Consider the following 13933-nt stretch of genomic DNA (forward strand, 5'->3'; position numbering starts at 1 on the left):
CCAGTAGTTTTCGTCCCCGAGAGACTCCAAGCTCTATCCATGTCCGCTGATGCAGTAGCTGACAGGGGGTTGCGTAGCATCAGGCGCACATCACGTACAGCTGCGCCGTCGTTTTGCCGGCCCGCGAGCTTCCTGGAACACACAACAACACACGTACCACCAGAGGCTGTGGAAATATTGAACCCCTTCTGCCTTGCGACGACTTGCTTGCCCACGCCTACCATGCATGGCGCTCTCTGAACCATGAAACCGTCGCTAGGTATTTACACTCGATTTTTGTCTGCAACGCTCGTCAATCGCTAGGTTGATCTGGCGCAGCATATGTACACCAACGGGTGCAAGTTGTATCTTCCCACGCACAGCACAGACCCCTCAAGTTCAGTTGGCTGGTGCACACTCACATACAGTTCAGTTGGCGGAGCCTGATCCGATCATCTGATTTATCGATGGGCCTTCATCACTGCATCCAGCTCTGCACAGGCTCTGTCCCTGCCGCGGCTGAACCCAGCGACGATGGCATGATGAGCACCCAGCTCTATCTTGCAGTGTGCGAGGGTAGAAACGACCAAGCCCTGGCGCTGCTGGCTGCTGCTGATCAAGTCGCTGGTAATAGTGTTTTGTTGGCAATGATTAACTAACTGTTGCTCGATCTCCGGTCATCAGTAGCCCGTACACTCATTTCATATGCAACTTTTGGTTGCAATTGCAACCACATATGCAAATATGATGTACACAGAATCACCATACAAATCCAAAGGTCGGCCAGGAGTCGATCGAGCTCTAACTTAACTCTGGATCAACCTAGAAGTAGAGAACAGCCTAAGTTACTACCGCCTCATCTCAGTCTCGTCGTGTATGTTTTATTTGTTTCAGACCTGGTCAGCGGGGAGAGAAACAACGTCCTTCATTTAGCCGCGGAGCAAGGGCACGCCGAGCTGATCCAAGAGCTCTACAAGAGCTTCGGCGGGGACGTCATCAGGAGCCTGCTTTCTTCCCGGAACTCGGCTATGGAGACGCCGTTGCACTGCGCAGCGAGGGCGGGGCATGACATGGTCGTGAGTCTCCTCGTCCAGCTCGCGCGGGGCTGTGGTGAGGACACCATCTCGTCGTGCAAGAATAAGACTGGGGATACGGCCCTGCATCTGGCAGCGAGGCTCGGCCATGACAAGGCGGTTGAGGCACTGGTCAACGCCACGCCGGAGCTAGCCTCTGAGGTTAACGACGCCGGAGTGTCGCCGCTGTACCTGGCAGTGATGAGCAGGTCAGAGGCCGCCGTGAGAGCGATAACCAGCAGCTGCATCGACGCGTCGGCTGCCGGGCCGAGCTCCCAGAACGCTCTGCACGCCGCAGTCTTCGAGGGCAAACGTGAGTCCTTGATCCGTGGACTCTTAAATTAGCATGCATGCATTGTTACTAGTCTGATACGATTTGAATGCCTGTCAGGAATGGTTGAGGTGCTACTGGCTTGGAAGCCATCCCTGGCCGGCGAGGCAGACGGCGGTGGCAGTACTCCGCTCCACTTTGCTTCGTCCGACGGCGACCTTTCCGTCATAGGTGCCATCCTGCTCGCTGCGCCGTCCACGGTCCGGACGCGGGATTCGGGCGGCCTCTCTGCTCTCCACATCGCGGCGGGGATGGGCCACGCGCGCGTCGCCAGGGCGCTGATTGAAGCGTGTCCAGACGCCGCGGAGCTCTTGAACGAGCGCGGCGGGACCTTCGTGCACGCTGCAGCAAGGGGAGGGCACTCCGCGGTTGTACAGCTTGCCATTGCCACCGAGAAGCCGACGACGCTGCGCCGGCTCCTGAACATGCAGGACGGGGACGGCAACACGCCTCTGCATCTCGCGGTGGCCGCACGCGCGCCTGACGTCGCGGATGTCCTGCTGAGGAATGGCAAGGTGCGAGCCGACGTAATGAACACCGACGGGCACACTCCGTTTGATCTCGTTCTCGCCGCGGGATCCACCAGTTTCTTCTCCATGGTAAGTATACGCAATAATGCAGTGGCTTTTCCCATTACTGCGTGCGTTAAAACCAAATTTATATGTAAACTAATTTGATTGTCATTGGATTACTAGAGCTTTTCTGTTTTTGATGCAGTTGGGCCTTGTATTGACACTGGCTGCGTTCGGGGGGCAGTCTCGCCCTCAGAGGCGGGACCATGTGAAGAAATGGAGCGGCCACGACATAGCAAAGGGGATCGAGAAGACGTCAGATGCCTGGCGGTGGTCGCCGTCCTCATCGCCACCGTGGCCTTCACGGCCGCCTACAGCTTGCCCGGGTCTTACGAGCAAGCCGACGACCAGGCAAAGAGGGTCGTCAAGGGCATGGCTGTGCTCCAGCAGAAGACCGTCTTCAAATTTTTCCTGGTCCTCGACAGCTTCGCCTTGGTGTCCTCGGTGGTCGCGGTGGTGCTCCTAGTCTTTGGGAAGGCCTCACGCTCCGACGGCTCTTGGAAGAGCTTCGTCGTGGCGCTGCAATGCATATGGGCATCACTGGTCAGCATGATCCTCGCCTTCTACGCAGCTCTGTCTGCCGTGACAACCACGAGGGCAGTCAGCGGCATCGTCTACTATATCATATTCGCTGCCTTCTTCCTGCTCTTTTTGGGGGTCACCACCCTGATTAGCCCCCCGGTGCCGATGCGCACCATGTTGAGGTTCCTATGGCAATGTGGCTTGAAAGGAAAGCACGGTGTGGTCCGGAGGCGTATCAAGCAGCAATATCAGGTCATTGGTGCTTTCGTGCCCAACCTGTTTCTCTACACCCTTACAAATAACCTAGCATTTATCGGTCTCGCAATGATCTTGATCTATGCGCGGTAAGGGACGCCAACCATTCTGTGTGACCCTATTTTAAATAACTAAATACTCCATGTAATTTATACAAAGTACTAGGCTTTCCGAATAAAAGAGAAGACAAATGTTTTTCTTCTTCTTGAAGTTATTGTATATAAAAAGGCAATAATAGGTTCTCCTCCAAGCTTGGGAAGAATTAGTCCTTGACTATCACCTTTCTTTTCCAATTGGGTCTCCACATGGCTTGCCTTAACATACAGATCATTTATTTCAGTTTTTGCAGTGACAACTAGTTTAGATATTTGTCCTAAAATAGCGTCGTTATTTTCGGTCAATTCAACAACAAGGTTATTATGCTTAGTTTGAGATTGCATAATTTTTTTGAGATAATCTTCAATTGAACCTTCACTGTTGAAGTTATTGGTACTCCCGCTTGGTTAGGATAAGGCTTTTGATAATTCGAGCCATAGCTTTGATCTTCTAAATAGGGTTAATATTACGTGCTATAAATTATTTTCCTTCAACTTTAGCATTGTTGGAGGCATTATCTTGTATTTCTTCTTTACCTTTAATGATATCATGTAAGTTCATCTACATTTGTGGTGGGGTCTTCATTTTTTTCCTTCGGTGACGGAGTTCATCTTCTTGTGGATGATCTTTCTATATGCCATTGGGAATGATTGTCTTGCATATCATTGAGTAGCTTCTTGGCTATCTCTATTTCCTTTCCCATGAATGTGCCTCGAGCTGCAGTGTCAAACATAGGCTTAGACATAGGGTTAAGTACATGATAAAAGAAATATAAAATTAGTCATTCTTCCATATCATGCTTGGGATAATTCTTTACGGCCTACTTCCTTTCCTACGCAAGCACTAACGGCTTGCGGTCTTCTTGTCTAACCCTTGTAATGTTAGACCATAGTTTCATAGTTTTTGCAAGTGGGAAAACTTAGTCATAAAAATATCGCAATAGTTATCCCATGAAGTAATACTTTCTCTAGGTAGTGTTAGCAACCAGTCCTTAGCTTTCCCTCTAAGTGAAATAGGAAAACAAGCGTGATTTTACCGCATTAGAATTAACATCTTTCATGCGCATCATCTTGCATATCTCAGTGAATGTGTTTAAATGCATACCTGCATCTTCCGAAGTACAATCACACCAAATTGGTTTAGTTGTACCAAACTTAAAAATTTAGGCTTTATTTCATACTTCTCCGCAGTGATAATAGGTTGAGTTATACGTGCAATGAGATAATCATCAATGGGGCTAGCAAATTCTCCAAGCTTCTTCGCTACCATACTTCTAATTTTTTGTGTGTTTTCAAGTAGAAATACATAAATAACAAAAAGGTAAACTAATGTTTTTGAATTTTTTGATTAAGGACAATAAAAAATTACTAACAAGTAATAATATGAAACTAAGACTAGACTAATGAACCAAAATGTCTAATGACCTCACGAGGGATAGCGATTAGAAATTTCTTCCTCGACAACTGCGCCGGAAAAAGGTTGATACCTTCAATTCCGATTATCGGATTGTACTAGTATTGTTTTTTCCTAAGAGACACGTACTAGGTTTATCGAATCCACGCTCCACAGGAAGAATGCTAATGATGTAATATCACTACAAACGAGACTTCGGTACTTTGTTTATTCGTTGCTTCACCAAAACAAATGTTTTCTTTTGTTTTTGATTTTATCAATAGATGGAAACTCTCCAATGCGTCGCCACCGCCTCTCTCAATTTCGTCTCCTCCAACAGACGATTTTTAGGTTTTTCAGTTTTATGGTGGAAGTGGGAAATAAAAGGTGATAACTTGAAATGAAAAGTGATCATACATGATGTGATGCAAACAAGGAAATGGAAACAAAGTAAAAGAGAGCGAGGAAGAGGAAGCGGTATAACCGGGAGCAAGCGAACATGAGACATGATACATTCCCCGCAGTTCCTTCCACAAGAGGAAGTACGTCTAAGTTGTGGAGGTGTGGCGCCACAAAGGTGCCAACCGACACAAAGGCTTCACACTATTCCTCGTGAGCACACCACAAAGACATACTCACCTCTCCACTAAGCAAGGTCGGTCGAGGCGGCTAACCTTCACATAAGGTTGGGGCATAACTCCACAAAGGACACGGAGGCTCCCATCGACATCACGAAGTAGTTACAACGAGATTTAAGATATAGATGCCTTCAACAAAAAGGATCCCCACAAAGGATATCTGGGGTTTCCACTCCACAAAGGTAAAATAAGGGAATCACGAAATTTCTTGGGTAGATAAGTAGATCTAGCCATCCTGCTTCGATTTCCAAAGTTTGGTGTGATTTGATTAGATAGGGAGGGAGATCCACGCGATGGAATCTCAAGAACTGTGGGGGAGAGAGAGTGGTCTTCGTGCTGGTCAGATTTGATTTGAGGAGGAAGAAGGCTCCCCCTTTTTATAGTCCGTACACGTGATGTAGCCATTATAGCATCAGGGGGTAGGGAAACTTATCCCCCCCCCTCCCGCACACATAGGAGCTGGCAATTTCCCTATTCCCAACCGGATGAAAAACTATCTGGGAGATGGATGCAAAATGCATCACCCCCTCCACCTCCCATCTAGAAGATGACCATTGCCATTGATCTTTTGGGGGCCGTACAAAAGGGGCGGAAGTTTGAGTTCCGACAATCCGGACGATCCTCCCTGAAAAAAATTCTAGAATTCCTTTGCGCTTGGTGTTCGGCTACCTGGATAAGAGGGGGTGGATGATCCGGCCAGTGGAGGGCCATATTATTTGTCCTGCATATTTCTGCATTCCTTCTTCTTTTCTCCTCATCTTTCTTCACATCTCCTCAACATGTTCTCATCCACCATTGCCAGAGATCAAACATCCAATAAAATAACTAAATGATGAACATAGGAAAAAGGTGGGTCATGATCCGTAGTGCTAAAATTGAACCCTACACACTTGAGCAGACACGGTAAAATACATTCGTGTGTTGTTAACAAACATACAAAACAGTAGAGATAGAGATAGAGCTTGCTCTTTCAACCCCCCTTTTGGTGTCTCATAACAACACACGAATTTGTAATACATAATAGCTATTATGAGAAGAGCAAAGGCTTGCAAAAATGAGATAGAGCTTCCCCTCAAAGTGTGCACATTTGACAATTGCATTTGAATACACGTACACATCAAATTTAGAGAAGCTCCCCCTCATGTTTACAAACAAAGATAGGCAAAATACAATATATATGAGTTTAGGTATAGATTTCATACGTTTTGCCTTTAAAAAGTCATCCATTAAACTCAAATATGCCTCCGATAGATGGTAATAGCTAGATAGATAAATAGAATTCAACCATCACATGGACATGGATAAAAATATGGGATTATTAATTCTATGCCCCTCGTTCGTTAACACTACTCACTTTTCCCCACTTGCTCATTTTGCCTTCGAAGTGAGCAACTATTCGGGGGCAAAAGTGAGGAAAATGTGAAACGAAAAGTTTAGACGCATGGGGAAAAGTGAGCAAAAAGTTATCGAATGGGGAAAAGTGAGCACAACTAAGAAACCAGGGGCATAGAATTAAATACCCGTAAAAATATCCATAGTTCGCCATCACCGCCTACTTAAGTTTATTACATGCTAAAGTTCACGAATAGATTGAATGAGGTTCAAATAACATAACTGGGGCATCATTGCTAAAGAGGCAAAATGGAACACACAAGCAAATGATGCCCAGCCCATGCAAATTCCCAACGGATATCCTACTAAAACAACGTATCTCCTTTGGCATCGAGACACCAAAAAGAGAAAAGAGCATACTAAGCGTCCCAAAGAGATCACTCGTCGGTGTCATTGGAGTCCTCTTCTTCCTCTCTCTCTGATACGTCCAATTTGCATCACTATTTTATATCATAATTTGCTGTTATTCATTGATATATTTCATGTTTGGAGATAATACTTATGTTATTTCATCTATTTTGCATGTTTCATGATTATTGGAGGATCGCGCACCGGAGCCAGGATTCTGCTGGAAAAAGCACCGTCAGAATGCAATATTTCGGAAGATCAACAGATGACGGAAATTATATGAAAAATCCTATTTTTCCAGATGACGAAGGGAGCCAGAAGGGGAGCCGAGGGGACCCGAGGTGGGCCCACCTCATAGGCCGGCGCGGCCCAAGGCCTGGCCGCGCCGCCCTGTGAGGAGGGGGCCCACAGCCTCCTCTCGCCTCCTTTTCTTCGCGTACGCCTTCGTCCCGAAAACCTATGCTCCAGGGGTACATCACGAAGAGCCACAGCCGCCTCTGCGGGGCGGAGAACACCAGAGAGAAAAGAGCTCTCCGGCAGGCTGAGATCCGCCGGGGAAATTCCCTCCCGGAGGGGGAAATCGATGCCATCGTCACCGTCATCGAGCTGGACATCATCTCCATCACCATCATCATCATCTTCATCATCATCACCGTCGTCTCCACCGCTGCACGCCGTCACCGCTGTAACAATTTGGGTTTGATCTTGATTGTTTGATAGGGGAAACTCTCCCGGTGTTGATTTCTACTTGTTATTGATGCTATTGAGTGAAACCGTTGAACCAAGGTTTATGTTCAGATTTTTATTCATCATCATATCACCTCTGATCATGTTCCATATGATGTCTCGTGAGTAGTTCGTTTAGTTCTTGAGGACATGTGTGAAGTCTAAATGTTAGTAGTGGAGTATGGTTGAGTAATATTCAATGTTATGATATTTAAGTTGTGGTGTTATTCTTCTAGTGGTGTCGTGTGAACGTCGACTACACGACACTTCACCTTTATGGGCCTAGGGGAATGAATCTTGTATTAGTTTGTCAATTGCGGGGTTGCCGGAGTGACAGAAACCTGAGCCCCCGTTGGTATATCGATGCAGGAGGGATAGCAGGATCTCAGAGTTTAAGGCTGTGATTAGATTTATCTTAATTACTTTCTTGTAGTTGCGGATGCTTGCAAGGGGTATAATCACAAGTTTGTATTAGTCCTAGGAAGGGCGGTACATTAGCATAGGTTCACCCACACAACACTTATCAAAACAATGAAGATTAATTAGCCGTATGTAGCGAAAGCACTAGACTAAAATCCCGTGTGTCCTCGAGAACGTTTGGCCATTATAAGTAAACAAACCGGCTTGTCTTTTGTGCTAAAAAGGATTGGGCCACTCGCTGCAGTTATTACTCTCGCACTTTACTTACTCGTACTTTATTCATCTGTTACATCAAAACCCCCTGAATACTTGTATGTGAGCATTTACAGTGAATCCTTCATCGAAACTACTTGTCAACACCTTCTGCTCCTCGTTGGGATCGACATTCTTACTTATTGAAGATACTACGATACACCCCCTATACTTGTGGGTCATCAAGACTATTTTCTGGCGCCGTTGTCGGGGAGTGAAGCGCTATTGGTAAGTGGAATTGGTAAGGGAAATTTCTACTATTTGTGCTGATTTTATTTCTCGCTCGCTGCTATAATTCATTATGGAGAGATCTTCTCTTGAGTGTTTATTTGGGAAATCTACTACTACTGCAAAGGTAGTGGATGAGGCGCCAGGTAAGGAAGAAATACCATACAAAATACCTATGGAAATTATTGAACGTGTAGTGGATAACCGTTATACAGGTGATGGAATGTCCACCCTGGAGATCATTTACTGTTCTTACATGAATTATGCGGTTTATTCAAGTGTTCAGGTATTGCTATGGATGAAGTGAGGAAGAAACTATTCTCTATATCGCTGTCTGGTAAAGCGGCGCATTGGTATAAATTACTGGATAATGGGGATTCTCTTGAATGGAATGATATTGTGCCCCGGTTTTATTCTAAGTTCTATCCTCCAAGTGAGATTCACAAAGATCGGAATCGCATATATAATTTTTGGCCTCATGAAGGAGAGAGTATTGCCCAAGCGTGGGGGAGATTGAAGTCTTTAATGCTCAAATGCCCCATTCATGAGCTTCCCGGTAATATTATTATTGATAATTTATATGCAAGACTTTCTTTTCAAGACAAGACCTTGTTGGATACTTCTTGTTCTCGGATCATTTACACGCAACAAGGAAGAGTTTAAAAGGGACCTTCTTAATCGGATCCAAGAAAATACCGAAGGATGGGAGAATGACAAGGATAGAGAATCGTGTATAAATTATGATTATAAATGCATTGAAGCTTTTATGGATACCGATAAATTTCGTAATATGAGTGCTACTTATGGTCTTGATTCTCAAGTTGCTGCAAATCTTTATAAAGCTTTTGCTTCTCATTATGAATTGCCTAAGAAGAACTTTGATAAGTATCATGAACCGTATAAAGATAAAATTGATTCATCTATAAATAAATGTGTTGTAGTTGAAACTGCTGATCATGTTATTCCTGAAGCTTATATTGAAAAAACTCCTTTCCCCGCTAAAATGAAGGAGTACTGTTATAAATAGTGCGGTTCATAAAAGTGAAAAGAAACCTATAGAACCTGAAGAACAAATAAAAGTTAAACCTGCTGTTGCAATTGTTAAAGATCTTGTGACTGAAAATGTGGAGGATGGTCATATTATTTTCTATGAAGATGCCTCTAATATTGTTTCACATCCTAATAAGTCCAAGCAAGCTAGTGATCATTGTTATTATGGTTTATGTGATATTGGTGCAAGTATTAGTGCTATTCCTTATGAGCTTTACACGGAGATTATGCACGAAATTGGTTCTTGTGAACTTGAAGATATTGATGTGGTTATTCGGCTGGCTAATAGAGAAACTATCTCTCCAATTGGTATTGTTCGAGATGTGGAAGTTCTATGTGGTAAGATTAAATATCCTGTCGACTTTTTGGTACTTGGTTCTGCTGCTAGTAAATATTGTCCTATCTTTTTTGGTAGACCTTTTCTAAATACTTGTGGAGCTATTATAGATTGCAAGAAAGAGAAAATTTTGACTAAATTTGTCGGTGAATCTTATGAGTTTAACTTCTCTAAATTTACCAAAACTCCTTATAAAATTGATTCACCTAATAGTGATTTTAAAGTTGAACAGTTGTGCATCTATTGCTCTTGCTCCTAGTAATCCTTTCCAGCAACATTTGGAGAATAGTGAGAGTGAAGTTTTTAGGGAAGAAAGAGATGAGCTTGATGAAATTTTCCTTCGTCAACCTATTCTTAAGCATGATTTACCTGGTGGAAGATCCGGGTACAACACCACCACCAAAGGAAGATCCTCGTCTTTGATTTAAAACCATTGCCTCGATAATCTTAAATATGCTCATATTGATGATAAGAAAATATATCCTGTTATTATTAGTTCTAAGCTTTCGGAGTTTGAAGAAGAAAGGTTATTGGAAATATTGAAGAAACACCGAGGTGCTATTGGCTACACTCTTGATGACTTGAAGGGGATTTCTCCCTCTATTTGCCAACACGCCATTAATATGGAAGATGATGCGAAGCCTCGTTGTTGAACCTCGGCGTCGTCTAATTCCTAAGATGAAGGATGTGGTAAGAAATGAGGTATTAAGACTCCTTGAAGCTGGTATTATATATCCTATTGCCGATAGTAGATGGGTTAGTCCTGTGCATTGTGTTCCTAAGAAAGGAGGAATGACTGTTGTGCCTAATGATAATGATGAGCTCATCCCTCAAAGAGTAGTTGTAGGGTATAGAATGTGCATTGATTATCGAAAAGTTAATAAGGTTACTGATGCGTGTAGTTGACACGTCCGTTGGGAACCCCAAGAGGAAGGTGTGATGCGCACAGCGGCAAGTTTCCCTCACTAAGAAACCAAGATTTAATCGAACCAGTAGGAGTCAAGAAGCACGTTGAAGGTTGATGGCGGCGGGATGTAGTGCGGCGCAACACCAGAGATTCCGGCGCCAACGTGGAACCCGCACAACACAACCAAAGTACTTTGCCCCAACGAAACAAGTTGAGGTTGTCAATCTCACCGGCTTGCCGTAACAAAGGATTAGATGTATAGTGTGGATGAAGATTGTTTGCGTAAAATAGTAAAGAACAAGTATTGCAGCAGATTGTATTTCGAGTATAAAAGAATGGACCGGGGTCCACAGTTCACTAGAGGTGTCTCTCCCATAAGATAAATAGCATGTTGGGTGAACAAATTACGGTCGGGCAATTGACAAATAGAGAGGGCATAACAATGCACATACATGATATGATGAATATTGTGAGATTTAATTGGGCATTACGACAAAGTACATAGACCGCTATCCAGAGCATGCATCTATGCCTAAAAAGTCCACCTTCAGGTTATCATCCGAACCCCTTCCAGGTATTAAGTTGTAAAACAACGGACAATTGCATTAAGTATGGTGCGTAATGTAATCAATAACTACATCCTCGGACATAGCATCAATGTTTTATCCCTAGTGGCAACAGCACATCCACAACCTTAGAACTTTCTGTCACTCGTCCCGGATTTAATGGAGGCATGAACCCACTATCGAGCATAAATACTCCCTCTTGGAGTTAAGAGCAAAAACTTGGCCGAGCCTCTACTAATAACGGAGAGCATGCAAGATCATAAACAACACATAGGTAATAGATTGATAATCAACATAACATAGTATTCTCTATCCATCGGATCCCGACAAACACAACATATAGAATTACGGATAGATGATCTTGATCATGTTAGGCAACTCACAAGATCCGACAATGAAGCACATGAGGAGAAGACAACCATCTAGCTACTGCTATGGACCCATAGTCCAGGGGTGAACTACTCACTCATCACTCCGGAGGTGACCATGGCGGTGAAGAGTCCTCCGGGAGATGAATCCCCTCTCCGGCAGGGTGCCGGAGGTGATCTCCGAGAATCCCCCGAGATGGGATTGGCGGCGGCGGCGTCTCGGTAAGGTTTTCCGTATCGTGGCTCGTCGGCATCGGGGGTTTCGCGACGAAGGCTTTAAGTAGGCGGAAGGGCAATGCGGGGGGCCACACGAGGGCCCCACACGCACAGGCCGGCGCGGCCAGGGGCCAGGCCGCGCTGCCCTAGCGTGTCGGCGCCTCGTGGCCCCACTTCCTTTCCCCCTCGGTCTTCTGGAAGCTTCGTGCAAAAATAGGACCCTGGGCGTTGATTTCGTCCAATTCCGAGAATATTTCTTTACTAGGATTTCTGAAACCAAAAACAGCGAGAAAACAACAATCGGCTCTTCGGCATCTCGTTAATAGGTTAGTGCCGGAAAATGCATAAATACGACATATAAAGTGTATAAAACATGTAGATATCATCAATAATGTGGCATGGAACATAAGAAATTATCGATACGTCGGAGACGTATCAGCATCCCCAAGCTTAGTTCCTGCTCGTCCCGAGCAGGTAAACGATAACAAAGATAATTTCTGGAGTGACATGCCATCATAACCTTGATCATACTATTGTAAACATATGTAATGAATGCAGCGATCAAAACAATGGTAATGACATGAGTAAACAAATGAATCATAAAGCAAAGACTTTTCATGAATAGTACTTTCAAGACAAGCATCAATAAGTCTTGCATAAGAGTTAACTCATAAAGCAATAAATCAAAGTAAAGGTATTGAAGCAACACAAAGGAAGATTAAGTTTCAGCGGTTGCTTTCAACTTGTAACATGTATATCTCATGGATAATTGTCAACATAGAGTAATATAACAAGTGCAATATGCAAGTATGTAGGAATCAATGCACAGTTCACACAAGTGTTTGCTTCTTGAGATGGAGAGAAATAGGTGAACCGACTCAACATAAAAGTAAAAGAAAGGTCCTTCAAAGAGGAAAGCATCGATTGCTATATTTGTGCTAGAGCTTTTATTTTGAAAACATGAAACAATTTTGTCAACGGTAGTAATAAAGCATATGTATCATGTAAATTATATCTTACAAGTTGCAAGCCTCATGCATAGTATACTAATAGTGCCCGCACCTTGTCCTAATTAGCTTGGACTACCGGATCATCGCAATACACATGTTTTATCCAAGTGTCACAATGGGGTACCTCCATACCGCCTGTACAAAGGTCTAAGGAGAAAGCTCGCATTTTGGATTTCTCGCTTTTGATTATTCTCAACTTAGACATCCATACCGGGACAACATGGACAACAGATAATGGACTCCTCTTTAATGCATAAGCATGTGGCAACAATTAATGTTCTCATATGAGATTGAGGATATATGTCCAAAACTGAAACTTCCACCATGATTCATGGCTTTAGTTAGTGGCCCAATGTTCTTCTCTAACAATATGCATGCTCCAACCATTAAGGTGGTAGATCTCTCTTACTTCGGACAAGACGGACATGCATAGCAACTCACATGATATTCAACAAAGAATAGTTGATGGCGTCCCCGTAAGCATGGTTATCGCACAACAAGCAACTTAATAAGAGATAAAGTGCATAAGTACATATTCAATACCACAATAGTTTTTAAGCTATTTGTCCCATGAGCTATATATTGCAAAGGCGAATGATGGAAATTTTAAAGGTAGCACTCAAGCAATTTACTTTGGAATGGCGGAGAAATACCATGTAGTAGGTAGGTATGGTGGACACAAATGGCATAGTGGTTGGCTCAAGGATTTTGGATGCATGAGAAGTATTCCCTCTCGATACAAGGTTTAGGCTAGCAAGGTTATTTGAAACAAACACAAGGATGAACCGGTGCAGCAAAACTCACATAAAAGACATATTGTAAACATTATAAGACTCTACACCGTCTTCTTTGTTGTTCAAAACTCAATACTAGAAATTATCTAGACTTTAGAGAGACCAAATATGCAAACCAAATAAGCAAGCTCTAGGTGTTTCTTCATTAATAGGTGCAAAGTATATGATGCAAGAGCTTAAACATGAGCACAACAATTTCCAAGTATCAAATTATTCAAGACATTTTAAAATTACTACATGTAGCATTTCCCGATTCCAACCATATAACAATTTAACGAAGAAGATTCAACCTTCGCCATGAATACTATGAGTAAAGCCTAAGGACATATTTGTCCATATGCAACAGCGGAGCGTGTCTCTCTCCCACACAATGAATGCTAGGATCCATTTTATTCAAACAAAACAAAAACAAAAACAAACCGACGCTCCAAGCAAAGTACATAAGATGTGACGGAATAAAA

At 43.6% G+C, this 13933-nt stretch overlaps 1 pseudogene; it reads left to right on the forward strand.

Moving 5' to 3' along the window:
* The first annotated feature begins 266 nt into the window (after positions 1-266).
* Positions 267-2825, forward strand: LOC124663569 (annotated as a pseudogene).
* The last annotated feature ends 11108 nt before the right edge of the window (positions 2826-13933 follow it).

Source organism: Lolium rigidum, chromosome 6, assembly GCF_022539505.1.
Source record: "Lolium rigidum isolate FL_2022 chromosome 6, APGP_CSIRO_Lrig_0.1, whole genome shotgun sequence".
Classification (NCBI taxonomy): domain Eukaryota; kingdom Viridiplantae; phylum Streptophyta; class Magnoliopsida; order Poales; family Poaceae; genus Lolium; species Lolium rigidum.